Here is a 15,074-nt window from a genome sequence, read left to right as displayed (position 1 = left end):
AAGGGATTAGGTGACCCTGTACTTTCTGCAAGATAAGTTATTATGCGCTTATTTGTCAGCAGAGAAATTAAATAAGGACTTGCTTCTGTCTTGATGATTCTAAGATTAGACACACAATTACAGTGTGATTGCAGACAGACAAAACTATTCCCTGGACTTTAGTAGAAGAGACTCATTAGTCTCGGAAAGAGGGAAGGGGAGCGCCGTTCGCTTCCGCCAAGTACCGGAGAACTATACCATTGGGGACTTAGGACCTAATCCTCTGGGGGGGTAAGACTGTTTGGGAGGGGAAGGGAGTTTCTTTGGGTTGTTTGGAAAAGCAGAAGGGACCTATTCATTTTCACCTGTTTTACACTGATGGAACGCGGAGCTATCCACCAAGGATCCGATGCAAATGCCGCCCGACCTCCGGGTTGTGGGCTGAATGGCCGTGTATGGATATTTTAATACTGCCAGCGAATTTGTTATGTACCATCGAGCAGGTGCCTACTGTGTGATTATATTTGTTTCCTGCAATAAAAATATATTTACAAAAAAAAAGAGACTCATTAGTCTCAAAGGAGTTAGGGGATTGCATACTATGTGCTCATTTCACTGTTCCACTGCTTCTCTGAATGCCTAACTCCAAGTGCATACACTGTGACGGGATTCTCATAGTGCTAATACTTATCATCACGATAAGTTTATAAGCACTTATATGTCTGCAGAGAGAATAAAAAAGCACATTCTTCTGTCAGGATGATTCTAAGAATGGACTCACAGTGTGATTCCAGACAGGCAAGACCATTCCCTGAACTTTAGTAGAAGAGACTCAGTAGTCTGGAAGGGGTTAGAGGACCTCATACAAAGTGCTCATTTGACTGTTCCACTTTTCTTGAATGCCTGACTCATTCTCCAAGTGCATACACAGTGACTGAGTTCTCATAGTGCTAATAGTTATCATCACAATAAGTTTATAAGCACGTATATGTCTGCAGAGAGAATAAAAAGCACATGCTTCTGTTAGCATGATTCTAAGACTGGACACAGACTGACAGTGTGACTGCAGATAGGCAAGACTATTCCCTGGACTTTAGTAGGAGAGACTTAATAGTCTGGAAGGAGTTGGGTAACCACATACATTGTGCTCATTTGACTGTACCATTGCTTTTCTGAATGCCTGACTCAGTCTCCAAGTACATACACAGTAACTGGGTTCTCATAGTGCTAATAGTTATCATCACAATAAGTTTATAAGCACTTATATGTCTGCAGAGAGAATAAATTAGCATATGCTTCTGTTAGGATTTTAATTTTAATTTACTCAGCAACTACTGAACGGATTTACACCATTTAACAAAAAGGATTCTTTCTGAGCCAAGGGCTACCTTTTTGCCAAATTTGGTGTAATTCCGTTCTGCAGTTCGGGCTGTAACCGTGTCTAAAGTTTCCTATGGGAAATTGCATGGGGAAAACACGTTTTAGGACCCCCCCTTTTTTCTCGGCCCTCGCTTGCCGAATCACCCCGAAACTAGGAGCTGACCAAGAGTTTTTAAAATTTTGTGAAGATTCATCAACCGGTGCCAAAGTTATTGGGAATAGAATGTTGCGAATTTCTTATGGAAAATAGGTCCTAACTATAACTACCTACAGGCGACCAGCATTAGGTAATGTATGTGTGTGTGTATATATATTTATACATATTACCTAGTGGTGATTGCCACTAGGTAGTTATAGTTAGGTCAGTTGTTCCACAGGATAAGTGTTTTTTTGTGTTGCTAATAACTTTGGCACCTTTCGATGAATCTCCATGAAACTTTCAGAAATTATGCTACTTTTTGACTAGTTTGTATACGGAAAGTTTTGTAGTGATTGATTAAGTGGAGCCAAGGACAAAGGGGATCCCAAAATGCAAAATCCCCATGCATTTTCCATAGATGTCTTTAAGCTGGGCTACAGAAAAAACTGCTGAACGGAATTGCACCAAATTTGGAAGGAGGCTAGATCTTAGTCCTGACACCCTACGCCCCATGGGAGGGACCTAAAGTTAACCGCTCAGGGCCAAATCAAAAATGTTTTAAACTCCAGCAAAATTCTTGCAGAAGCGAAAAATTTAAAAAAAAAACAAAATTGTGTCCGGGTTGCATTAATTGATTAATGCCACTGGGAGCCCACCCCCGGGGCTTTTTTATGAAGGGGATTGGGACCGCGCAGCCCCCTCCCTGATTTGCCAGAAGCCCAAGGGAACCCACCCCTGGGGCCGAAAATGCATATTAATATTGCACATCACTTCTCTTAAAAATCTGTTGAAGCAGCGTTTCTTTGGGTTTAGATATGGTTGACACAACCTTCATCAGGATATATAATTGAAAACAATATATATAACAGATAGAGAAACATAATTACTTTACTATAGCATTTTATGATTTATGACTCATCATACCAAAATACATTGTATATTCAAGCAACTGAATACAGGTTGGACATTATTGAACATATTTTACTTAATAGTTGCATGCTTTGTTTATTCCCACAATTAACACTTAATAGCAAACCTCCTTAATGATAATGCATTGAGTACATCCACCCATGTCATTATATATTAAAACACATATCATCAATTGTTTTTTCTTTTCTCCATTTATTACCGTCAAAGGGTCTCTCAAAAAAAATCAGAACACTACCTGGTTATTCATTGTACGCTTAAGTATAATCTTAGTCATGCTGCATTCTACACCCTCTTTTATTTATATGCCTAATATACTTATAAAAACAACAAACCCACTCTTGTGGTCGCTTTTCCTCTTGTGCTTTATTTTTTATATATCACAATTTCCTCAAGTTCGTCAGAGAGCCCCAGGGTTAAATATCCTTTCTTTTATACATAAAGAGGAAAAATACAAAAAAAAGGAAAAACTCCTTACATATTATCTGGTGAAGCATGTTCAGAGCTCTGTGCTGTCATGGAATGCAAGACTCCCTTGGAATTCCAGGACGGGCAGTTGTCTCTGGGCCCCTGTAGGAAAGACACAACATCCTACTAAATAAATACTTAAAACCCACTGCAAATGTATCCAAACCTACTACATGAACTTGGCAATGAGTGGGCAATGAAGAATATTTAAAGCATTAACCTACGCGGAAATGAAACTAAAACGACAGGGGCCAGAGGATCAACACTGAAGGGAGGATCAATCACGAAAGAAAATCAAAAACATTGTTCTAGGTAATGTAGACTAACGCTACATACTACAACACATTCCGAGGTGAGAGACGTTTTTACCACTATTTAGCGGTTCTTATTCATTGCTTAATTCGCCGTAGGCACCAACGGTTGCAGCGCGAGACGTGAGAAGCGCGAGATGCTGGCTGACCTCATACTTCTTTTAACCCCTTGCGTGCTGATGACGGTTCCCGTCCGTCATGCGTTACAGTGCTCGTGTGCTGATGACGGCCGGGAGCCGTCATGACCACGCCCGCGATCGGAATGTCCAGCACAGGAGCGGAATTCCGGCCACGGGCAAGGGGTTAAAAGCACCACGGAGACGTGTGAGTCAGTCGCGTTTGATTAAAATTGCGCTGACAACTCTAATACTGCAAAGTGCCTGCTATTCAAAGACAAATCCTTACTTTCGGGTGACTTCAGTCGTCGTACTGCCTGCCAGCCATTCTCAGCGCTGAAAGGCACAGCTTGTGCAACAACCTGATTCCACATCTGGGCTCCTTCTGTGCAGATTGCTGAGTCCCAAATCGAATTCTGGGTAATATGCTTTAACCCAGTTGCAGAGAAAAGAGAAGAAAGAATAACATTAAAGAAAAGAGGACTGAATTCCTCTCTAAGCAAACTTCAAGTAAACCAAAGTTTTTCTCAATTCTACATTTTTAGGCAAATATTAAACAGCGATTTGCACGCTTTTCTAATAATGTTTTTATTTTGTATGTAATACAAATGTGTCATCAGTGATTTCTACACTTATTTTTTTTCTTTCCAATTATTATTATTTTTTTGCTGGTCACTCAGTGTATAGTGCAGATCACAGCGATTTGCACGCTGGTCAAACTTTTGGATTTCTACGACACCTTTTAACACAGTGACTTGCACGCTTGTCAAACTATTGGTTTGCTACGACATTATTCAACACCCTTTTAACATGCAGATTATTCAAGCTCCTACGCCGTTTTTTAAAAGAACCTTGAGAGCCACCTTTAGAATGGAATTTGTGGCTAAGATCCTTCAAAGATTATCTAGGAGCAATTGAGGGACAAACATTTAGACCTGTAAGACATGTATTATCACTTGTAGACGGACAAAATGGGTATGACCATTTACCCGAACATGTTCCTGCGGAGGAGGAATTTGATACAGCGGTTGCGCAACTATACAAGTACTTTTTGAAGACTAAGAATATGGTTGTACACATATACAAATGTGTCACAAGAACACAACAACCGAATGAAAGCATAGATACTTATGTTACAGCTCTGAAAATGTTAGCATCCAAATGTGAGTTTGACAAGTTCACCACAGAATTAATTTGTGATCAATTAGTAGCTAGATGTTATTCCAAGAAAATACAAGAACGGTTGCTAGCATGCAAGAACCCATTGTTAGAAAAAGCTATAGACTTAGCTAAGAGTATCGAGGGTTCTTCTATCGACGCAAGGTTACTGGAAGAATCACTAGCTAAGTCCACGATTTCAGGTGCAGTAGTTAGTAAACCCACCAGCAAAGGTTTTTCAGGAAACCCGAGACCTAAAACGTTTTCTAGACCAAATATTTTGCCACAACAATCTCTGAGAATGCATTGTTAAAGATGAGGCTCACCATCACGTGTCCTCTTTTAAGTTTTGTCCTGTACTTGGTCAACAATGTAAAAAGTGTTGGAAAGTAGGTCATTTTTTAAGAGCGTGTAGGGCAGTGATAACAACGAATGTTCGCTGTGTTTTGAATGAACACAGTGCAGCTTTTGATGAAGAAAATTATGAGGAAAGCAGAGAATTAGTTCTGGGGGTGAGATGTGTAAGTACCAATGATGAAAAACTGGTTGTAGACCGAACCTCAATGTTTCCATCGAAGGTCACACAATTCAATTGTAAGTTGACACCAGTGCATGCATAACTATTATCTCTCATGATTTCTTTGAAATAAATTGGCATGGCAAAGCTTTGGTCCCTCCAGACATTCTAACTGTAGCATTCGAAGGTAGTAGAGTAGTTCTCATTGGGTTTTTTTGGGCTGACATAAAAATTTTGGAGGAATCCATTAAAGGTAAAGTATACGTAGCCAGAAGAGGAATAAATGTCCTGGGTCTAATTCGTCAAGCGGAATTTGGTATCACAATAAGACCAGGTCTGGATCAACCTATATCTTTTGAAAAAAGGAGATTAAGTTTGGTGTGTGACAGTAAAAATGTATGGGATGGAAAATTTTGTAATGTTTTTCAAGACAAGTTGGGGAAAATTTCAGATTTTGTATATACTATTAAAGTTAAACAAGTCGTTTCACCAGTCAAGCACAAACTACGTAATATTCTATTGAGTGAAAAGGGAAACCTTTCTATAATGCTTAAAGATATGTATGCACAGGGCATCATTGAGAAAACAGAAGCAACTTTATGGTTGTCTCCCATAGTTTTGACAAAGAAACGATCTGGTGAACTTTGCATGTGTGTCGATATGAGAAGTGCCAATGAAGCCATATGGGTTAACAACTACCCTCTGCCCAGAATTGAAGATCTGATTACTAAGGTTGGTCGGTCTAGTTGGTTCAGCAAATTAGACTTAAGAGCGGCCTACCACCAATTTGAACTAGCTGAGAGTTCCCGCCATCTAACAGCTTTTATAACTCTCGATGAAGTATTTCAATTCTGCCGAATGCCTTTTGGTATAGCTTCTGCTGAGGCTGTATTTCGGAGGCTTATGACAGAAATGTTTGATGGCATGAAACATGTTGTCATCTTTCAAGATGATATTTTAATCTTCTCTAATACAGAACATGAACACGGTTGTGCTCTAAGCAATGTATTGGAAGTTTTGGAAAATAGGGGTGCCACTTTGCGAAAGGATAAGTGCACATTTAAAATAAGAGAAATCGAATATTTAGGCCATGTATTTTTGTAGCATGGCGTGAAATCAGAACCTAGCTTAGTGAAACGTATTGTAGATGCTCCTGCACCACAAAATAATAGTGCAATTATTATCATTTTTAGGATTATGTGAGTTCTACGCAAATTCATGCAAAATTTTGCCACCATCACTGAATGTTTTAAAGTCTTGATTAAAAAAGGGGAAGAATTTGTTTGGTCTGAACTATGTCAGAGCACTTTTGAGAGTGTTAAAAAGGACATAACTTCGGCACCTGCTTTGCAGTCATTTGTAGAAGGCAGAAAGACTGTTGTCACTGTAGCTGCATCTGCATATGGATTAGGGGCAGTACTAACTCAGCTAAATGATACCTGTGAAACAACTGTGGATTTTGCCTCCAGAACATTGTGTCAACCCGAACACAAGTATTCAGTCATAGAAAAAGAACTTTTGGCGTGTGTGTGAGTGTGGAATAGTTCAGAGCATATCTGTGGGGAAGGCCATTTATCCTGAGAACCGACCATCATCCATTAGTAGACATTTTATCTGGGAGAAAATGATAACGTACTACTGCCCGTATTGCCAGACTTTCTGCTAGGTTACCGGAGTTTGCATTTTCTGTGGAGTACATATCTGGGGTGAAAACACCAGAGCAGATTGCCTCTCTAGAATACAGATTGAAGATTCCAGCTAATACAATTGGGAGTTGGAAATTGAGGAATGCTTTGTTTCTCATATTGGTGATATCCGCATATGCAAGGAAGAGAGTGATTGGATACAAAAAGTGAACAATGATGTTGTACTAAAAGATGTCTTGCAGATGATTGAATCAGGTTGGCCAAAAGAGAAAAACCTGTCTGATAAGTTAGAAATATTCTGGAAAGTGTCAGATGAATTGTCAGTGGAAAGGGGAAAGTTAGTCCGTGCTGATAAATGGATTCCACCTTCTTGCTTTCGCCAACGCATTGTTGAAGTCGGGTCATTTAGGCTCGACGGCCACCAAAAGAAGACTAAGGGAAGACTTTTGGTGGCCAAAAATGGATAATGAAATTGATTTTTTTTTTCAACATTGCGAGAAGTGCAGGGTGAATGACAAAGTATTGAGAACTGAAGGCACAGTCGAGTCTATTGTAACATTTCCGGATAGAGTGTGGCAACGTTTGGGTATGGACTTTCTGGGATCTTATCATGTTCTTCCCAACTGCATGAAGTATTTCATTGTCATGATAGATCACCTGTCTAGGTGGGTGGAGGTTACAGGTGTTAAGGAACCTACAACCAAGAATGTGATCATTTTTTTTCAGGATGTGTTTGCAAGAGAAGGCATTCCTGGGGAGATCTTGTCTGACAACGGTGTTTAGTTTACTTCTCTGGAAATTATGTCTTTTGTGGAGAAGTGTAGCATCAAACACATAAGGACACCGTTACATCACCTCCAGAGTAACTGTAAAGTTGAAAGTTTTTATAGAGTTCTAGTTGAATGTATACAATGCACTTTGAGATGTAACATGGATGTAGAAAAAAGCGATCAAAGAGCTGATTTGGTGTTACAGAACAACACCCCACTGTGTTGCGACAAAAACTCCCTTTGAACTTATGCGAAGCAGGAAAGCGGCCACAGAGTTGTATCCTTTTTGGATGACTAAGCTGTTTCCTAAAAACACAAATGTAAGTGAGTCTTGGAGTGTGGCGAGAAGCAACTCCAATTCTTCCAGCGCCAAGAGGGTAAATATTAGCGGAAGTAGTATGAGCAGACTGAGAGTTAGTGATTGGGAATGTGTCAACAACCCTTGTTTAGTTGGGAAAGGTTGTTCCAAGTTTAAAGGGCTTTTGGAAGTTTGTGAACTTAGAAGGAATGCTGCCAAATTGTCAGACGGGAATTGGTGCAACACTTATCATATAGCACTAGACCCCAGTGCTTGCAATGTTGACAGAGGCAATTATAATCAATCATCCAACCAGGTTGATTGGGGGGGACATGCATAGAGTTTTGAGGAGGAGTGTTCACCCCAAGTTTACACCCAGCAAGTGGCAAGATTTTATTTAAGATTGAGTTTTTTTTACTTTATTGCTAATGCTTTTCATTTGATGTTAGAAGGGTGGGAAGCGGTACTGTTTGATATTAATTCTGGTCATGCCTTTTATCATATTTCTGTTAAGAAACTTTGTTTCTTTCGATTGCTTTATCATATTTTTCACTTTTTTTGTTGTTTGCTCTTCTTTATAAAAGGGGAGAAATGAGATGATGCGTGTTCAGAGCGCTGTGCCGTCATGGAATGCAAGACTCCCTTGGAATTCCAGGACGGGCAGTTGTCTTTGGGCCCCTGTAGGAGAGACACAACGTCCTACTAAATAAATACTTAAAGCCCACTGCAAATGCGTCCGAACCTACTTGACATTCCCAGTTTATCACCCACTAATCTTATCGTTTGGGCTTATCATGTTAAGGATTCAGACTCCTTTTCTTTCACTCCCACCAGTCCAACATTGTTTGACCTGTCCTTCTTTTACTCTGAACCAGGTACTCTCTCCTTTACTCCTTTCAAGCAGGGGAATCCCTACAATACATAAACATATATCCCCTGTCTTGTTAGGAAACTAATATAATCCTCTTATCAAAACATCTCAAGGCAGACTAAACTTTCGCTACCCTGTTGTCTCAAACTCACTTGTTTCGGCAAACCGCTCCAGCCAAATTGTTCTCCATTATATCCGGAACAGGGTCCTCCGTCCCCCATTCTAGTTATTATTATTATTATTATTTAAGAAGCTTATAAAGCGCGCAGCTACCCCCGTCGGGGGTGTCCCGGCGCTGAAAGAGCAAGAATATCACCAGAGGAGGAAACCCGGGTCCTGCCCTCCAGCCTCGTGTAGCAGGAGCCCTCCTACTCAAGGTTGGGTGAACAGCCAGGTTTTTAATTTACGTCTGAAGATCTGCTCAGACTCGATAAACCTACGGTCCAGAGGGAGGTCGTTCCAGAATTTAGCCGCCGTCACACCGAACGTTCTGCCACCGCTCCGGGCTAGCCTGAATCTGGGAACCACCAGTAGACGTAGGTTATTGGACCTCAGGTTTCTATTGGACTTCGATAGTTTGAGTCTTTGGCTCAGATAGAATGGGCCTATTCCGTGAATGGCTCGAAAGGCAAGGGTAAGGATTTTAAACTGAACTCTACGAGCGATAGGGAGCCAGTGTAAATCTTTCCGATATGCTTTGACTGAGTTGCGGGCAGGGATGTTTCCAATAAGCCTGGCAGCCGCATTTTGAACGATTTGTAATCGATCAATGAGATAGAGGGGGGATCCAGTATATAGGCTGTTGGCGTAGTCCAGATGTGCCGTAATGAGAGCATGGACAATTGTTTTACGGGAAGTATGGGGAAGGTAAGGGAAGATCTTCCTGATCATGCGCAATTTGCCAAAACAAGCTGCGGTGACTTTATTAACCTGGGCTTTGCAAGACAGGGTGTTATCGAAAAGGAAGTCGAGGTTACGGGCTGACTCTACTGGATTGGGAGGGGGGTTCAGCACCGTTGGCCACCACAGGTTGGCTGGGGGGGCTGGTTTCTGACTAAAGAAAAGCACCTCGGTCTTGTCTGTATTAAGGGCCAGATGATTAGAAGCCATCCAGGTGCAGATGTTGCCAAGGCAGTTTCGAAAGTTGGAAAAATGCGAGTCAGAGTGGTCTCTAAAAGAAAAAATGAGCTGGGTATCATCAGCATAAGAGACCACCCTGACTCCCCACGATTCGACTACCCTGGCAAGAGGGCCCACATACGCGTTAAACAGAAGAGGGCTCAAGGCAGAGCCCTGAGGCACCCCGCAGAGAAGGGGTTTGTCTTCTGACTCAAAAGGACGGAGAAGTACCCTTTGAGATCTCCCTGTGAGAAATGATTTGATCCAGGCCAGGGCTGTGCCTCCGATCCCCAACTGCTGCAACCTAGTCACCAGGATATCATGAGACACAGTATCGAATGCGGCGGACAGGTCCAGGAGGACAAGCATGGCCTCCTCGCCTCTGTCCACCGATTCCCTAATCGTCTCCGATACCTCTAGCAAAGCAGTCTCAGTACTGAATCCCGTTCTAAAACCGGACTGTGAATCATGCAGCAGCTGGTTAGTTTCTAGATAGAGGGCCAGTTGTTTCTGGACCACTTTCTCCAGAATTTTGGCAGGTTTAGGTAGAAGGGAAATGGGACGGTAATTGCTAAATTGGGAAGGATCTGCATCTGGTTTCTTTAGAATAGGAAGCAGCCTGGCTTGTTTCCAAACTGAAGGGAAATGGCCATGATTCAAAGAAGAGTTCCATATAGCGAGGAGAGGGTTGATTAAAACAGGGGCTAGATTGACCATCACTTTCGCCGGAACTGGGTCTAAAGGAGATCCAGTCTTCACCTGGTTTAAAAGTGACAAGGCTGAATCTGAGGTCAGCTCAGCAAAGGAATTAAAAGAGCAGAGCTGGGTATCTGATAGACCCAGCTGGGGGCTAGAAGGTACGGGCTCAAAGGGAGACGATAGTTTGATGATTTTTTCCTGGAAAAAATCGGATAGTCCGTCGCAGAGACCCTGTGTGGGAGTAGATTGGGCTTTCAGGGCAGGCGGATTCACAAAATCCTTAACGATAGTGAAGAGGGTTTTTGAGGAATTCTCCGCCTGTTGGATAAGTTTAGAAAAGTAAGCTCTCATTGTGGACCTCTTGAGTTTTTGAAATTTATTTAATGCCGTTTTATAGGCTGATTTGCAGATAGGGTCGTAGGACTTACGCCATTTTCGCTCCAACTGTTTGCATCTGCTCTTTTCCTCTCTCAGTGTGGAGGAGAACCAGGGAGCAGAAGGGCGAGATCTGAAGGAAGTCAAAGGGACCAGGGGGGAAATACTATCTAATGCAGAAGAGAGGGCAGAGTTAAATCTCGCTGTTTCCTTGTCCAAGTCTTCCAAAGGATTAAAATGATAGTCCAGACAGGTCTTAATGGCCTCACTGGTAACTTTGGACCATTTGCGTCCTATTTCTCTGTTCATAGAGTAGGGGGGGGGCAGGGAGGGGAGGCTGAGTTCAAAAGGGAGGAGGAAGTGGTCAGTCCACGTGAGAGGAACGGAGGGGAGAGAGGAAATGCCAGGGTGGTTCGAAAAAATAAGATCAAGTGTATGACCTGCTTTATGGGTCGGACCCTCTATAAGCTGAGACAGGGTCAAGCCCTGTAAAGTTTCGAGCAAAGATGAGGCTTGGGTGCAGGCGGGATTGTCAACGTGGAGGTTGAAATCTCCCAACACTGTAAAATACGAGTGTTTATGGGAAAAATCTGCAATTGAGTGTAGCAGGGCGCTAAGGGATGCGGAAGAAGCGGAGGGAGGGTTATAAACCAGGATGCCAGCAAAAATTGTAGAGGCGGAGTCCATTATTGTGAGATACATAGCTTCAATGAGCCCCAGATTGGGTATTTTATTTATATTAATAATAAAGTGGGACTTAGCAATAACAGCTACAGGCTAATCCGTAAGGTGCGTGAAAGTATATCCCCTGATTAGCTAGAATTTTGTTTTAATAATCTAACAATAGCTTATCAGAGTGAATAACATTCCTGCCCTCCGTGTTACCTTAGTTTTCTCAAACGCGGGCTATCAATCTGGTGAAAAAACATTTTACTTTTTGTCAGGCCTTTTAAACAACCTTCTTAAAGGTCCACCCCAGCCATGTTGTTTCCTATTTGAACTACTACCTATCTCATCTGGAGAGTCACAAGCGGCCACTATTTTAATACCAGGCTCATTTACCACTGTGTATACCATATATTAGAAAATACTGCGATTTTCTATGCAGTTTATGACCATTCCTATTCGACTATGGTCCTTTCCAGACAGTCTTTCACTTCCATAAGGAATGTCAAATCCCGCAGGACATTCTTTCTCTTTGTCTTAAACGGCAGCCATTTTTGGAGAGGCAAAACGTTTGATCCTACTCATGAATCTATTTCCACTTCATATTTTTATTCATATGTCAGGATGCTGCCATTTTATGGACAGTCAAAACTTTTCCATATATACTAGACTGTAAGGAATAAGGGACTTAGATCATATATATTCATATAATCCCTATGAGATGAAAAATCAGTCTCTTGATAGAACTCGTATCCTTTGTGTCATAAATAGTGGCCATATTTAAATTAGGCAAGACATTTCGTCCTACTATTGAATCCAATTCCACTGCACATTTTACCTCATAGATCTAGACGCCCACCAAATTAGGGGCAGTCCAAACGTTTTACCTTATGTATTATAAGGAATACTGGACTTAGAACTTTTATTTTTTTTGTAACTGTAAAATTAATCCATTAATAGAACTCATTATCTGATAAAACATTCCTTCTCTTCTGTTATTTAATCCCTCCTTATATGTACATATAGAGTTGCAGTCTTATTTTGCTTTTTCCTACCAAGTTACCCCCTATTTAAGATCCTATAATACCTTCTAAAAGGAACCATTTCAGTTAATGTTCTTTGTGTTTACTTTTTATACACTTACAATACAGGATTCTTGAGAAAGAGGTGTTTTTCAACTCCAGGTGGGCTTCAGAAGTACCGTCAGTACTGTTGACCAGGTTTTCAGTTTTACTTGTATTTTTTGTAAGAAGTCAGTAATCAACAGGGGCAACTTGTATGTTGCCTTTGGTGATTTATGTGCCACCTTTGACTTGGTTCCAACAGGCAAATTCTAGAGTGTCCTGGAGGCAGTGTTTATACCACAAATTTATCAGACATCTTGGTACAGCTACACTGAGGAGGCAATAGGCAACTGACCAAGCCCATTAAGATCAAATGTGAAGCGAGGCAAGGTTGCAAATTTGTCCCTACCCTGTTTTCATCGTATATTAATTGTGTGGTCAAGTACTTGAATAAGGATGGGTGTGATTCTTCTAAAGTGGGGGGGCAGTGGGTGCCTGCTTTACTCTTTGCAAATTACACCCTACTGCTTTCTAAGTCCCCGTTGGGTTACTACAGCTGTTTATTAACTTAAATGTCTTTTGTGTTGAGCTGGGGCTAGATCTGAATAGCTCAAAGACAAGATTTTGGTTTTTCCTCTCAGAAAATCAAAAAACTTGTAAGAGAAGCATGTATGTGGGCAATAGCTCAATTGACCAGATGTCATATTTTGATTCCCTATGAAAAGGACTAACCCCAGATTTAAATTGGGTTCCCCAACTTCATAGAATGCACACTCCACTAACCCATCACACAGTGAGCATAGTCAAGATTCATAGACAGGCAATATCCAGGAGGGTGGCACCGGCTTTAGATATACAATATTAAGGCCCTAGGGGCTGCTAGGTCCTGCTCAGAAATTTGGGGGTGTGCGAACACAAAAATGTTGACAACGGGCAAACATAAGTTCATCAGATTTCTTCTGGGACTTCAAGCTAGCACTCAAATGATCCTGGTGTGCTTGGATTTGGCTCCAAGAGGTATATCCTTTTGATCTACTGGAATCGTTTGTGGACTTCACCAGCTCTATAATCATATCAGGTGGGTCTTAGAGATCTAATGTCTCCGACATGTGTACGGAAAATCCATTGATTGACCTGTGTAAAAGCATTATTGGGGAACCTGAGTCTGGAGAACAATTGGTCGTCCCCTTAAGAGATGTGTGCATCATCTAAAGCAGGCCTAAAAGAAGCCATGGAGTGGTGACGAGGTCAAACAAAGCAAACTCAAGGAGATGATGGACAGAGCGCTGAAACGTTTCAGACACTCACCCCCAGTCACAGATCTGGGTTGAATCCATCATTATTCTTTAGCTCACTTCGCCACCCCAGTTCAGACCCAGCCATATGCAAATCAGTCTTGACCCTGTTCCTCATGTGAACAGTCCAGCCCGAACTGCCAAACAAGGTCTTCCCTGGACCAGAAACAAGCATCCTGGGACTGGGACATCGTCTCCTTTATTGATCAGGGTTGCCAGGGTGATTTTCCATTGCTCATACACACATTTGGAAACCCTGGCAGCAGCTTTCACAGAGATAGAATATCCATGCGAACAGTTTGAGCAGTATTTTCCCCCCAGTACATTCTCTTTTCCAGCCAGAAATATTTAAACAGATCATGTTGAAATGAAGTACTCCCAATTCTAGGCCTATTTGAGACCACAAAGTTATACTTCTTGCAAGACTCTGGTCAGCCTGACCTAGTCTCAAAGTTTGAAGTAGGATGCAACGTCTTTTCAATGGCTGCAAGGCATTCAGTACACATTTTCCCCTTTCTCTCTTCTACCCAGGGAGGTGGCAAGATTAAATATAAGTGAAGGGCGGTAATCATGTTTGCACTGTAGTGGCCTCAAATAAATTGGTATCTAGTCCTGAAACAGATGCCACTGAATTGTCCAGGGATGTCTCTTGCCACTTCTGTTCCAGTTTCTTTCAGAGGTTTGTTTTGAATGTGGCTTCTCGCCAATAATCCACACCCAACCCCTGCACTCCCACCTGGGAGGCAAATATATACACTTTTGCATAATATACACTTTTGAGCATTTCTTACCACCCCTGGCACAGCAAAATGCAAATACCAAATGCATTAGATTCAAATATATGTAGCAAACTTTAAATCTAAAGGCATGAATCAAAATAACTGAGCAACTATAATACTGATTAATAAACAAGCAATAACTGATATAAGATAAGATACACTGGACGTCCTGCAAGAGATCAGAAAGATATATACACAGAATAGAGGATCACTCTGGATGTGCACCTCCCACACCACAAAGAAACACCTCACGCGATCACAGCCATGGCACAATGGCAATAACCACAAAACCCAATACATCACCTGATGCATACACTGCCCACTTCTGGCCGGGGGAAGTCTTCACACAGCCGGGGATCAGAGCTCAGCCATCAGGGTTCAATCCGAGATAGACACTTCTGCCCTCACTCAGAATCCAAACTCCCAAAACTTCCACTGCCAACGTCCACCAGACCAGTGGAAGCGCCCCCTTTTTAATACAAATCCAAACATACCGA

The 15,074-nt window shown here is 41.7% G+C and overlaps 1 protein-coding gene across 6 annotated transcripts in view; it reads left to right on the top strand.

Annotated features, from left to right (window-relative positions):
- Window positions 1-15,074, top strand: part of LOC144773109 (betaine-homocysteine S-methyltransferase-like) — a 656,112-nt gene that overhangs the window by 426,135 nt on the left and 214,903 nt on the right. The window lies entirely within an intron of this gene.

Source organism: Lissotriton helveticus, chromosome 8 (genome assembly GCF_964261635.1).
Source record: "Lissotriton helveticus chromosome 8, aLisHel1.1, whole genome shotgun sequence".
In the NCBI taxonomy this organism is placed as follows: domain Eukaryota; kingdom Metazoa; phylum Chordata; class Amphibia; order Caudata; family Salamandridae; genus Lissotriton; species Lissotriton helveticus.
This window is presented reverse-complemented; position numbering and strand designations above follow the sequence as displayed.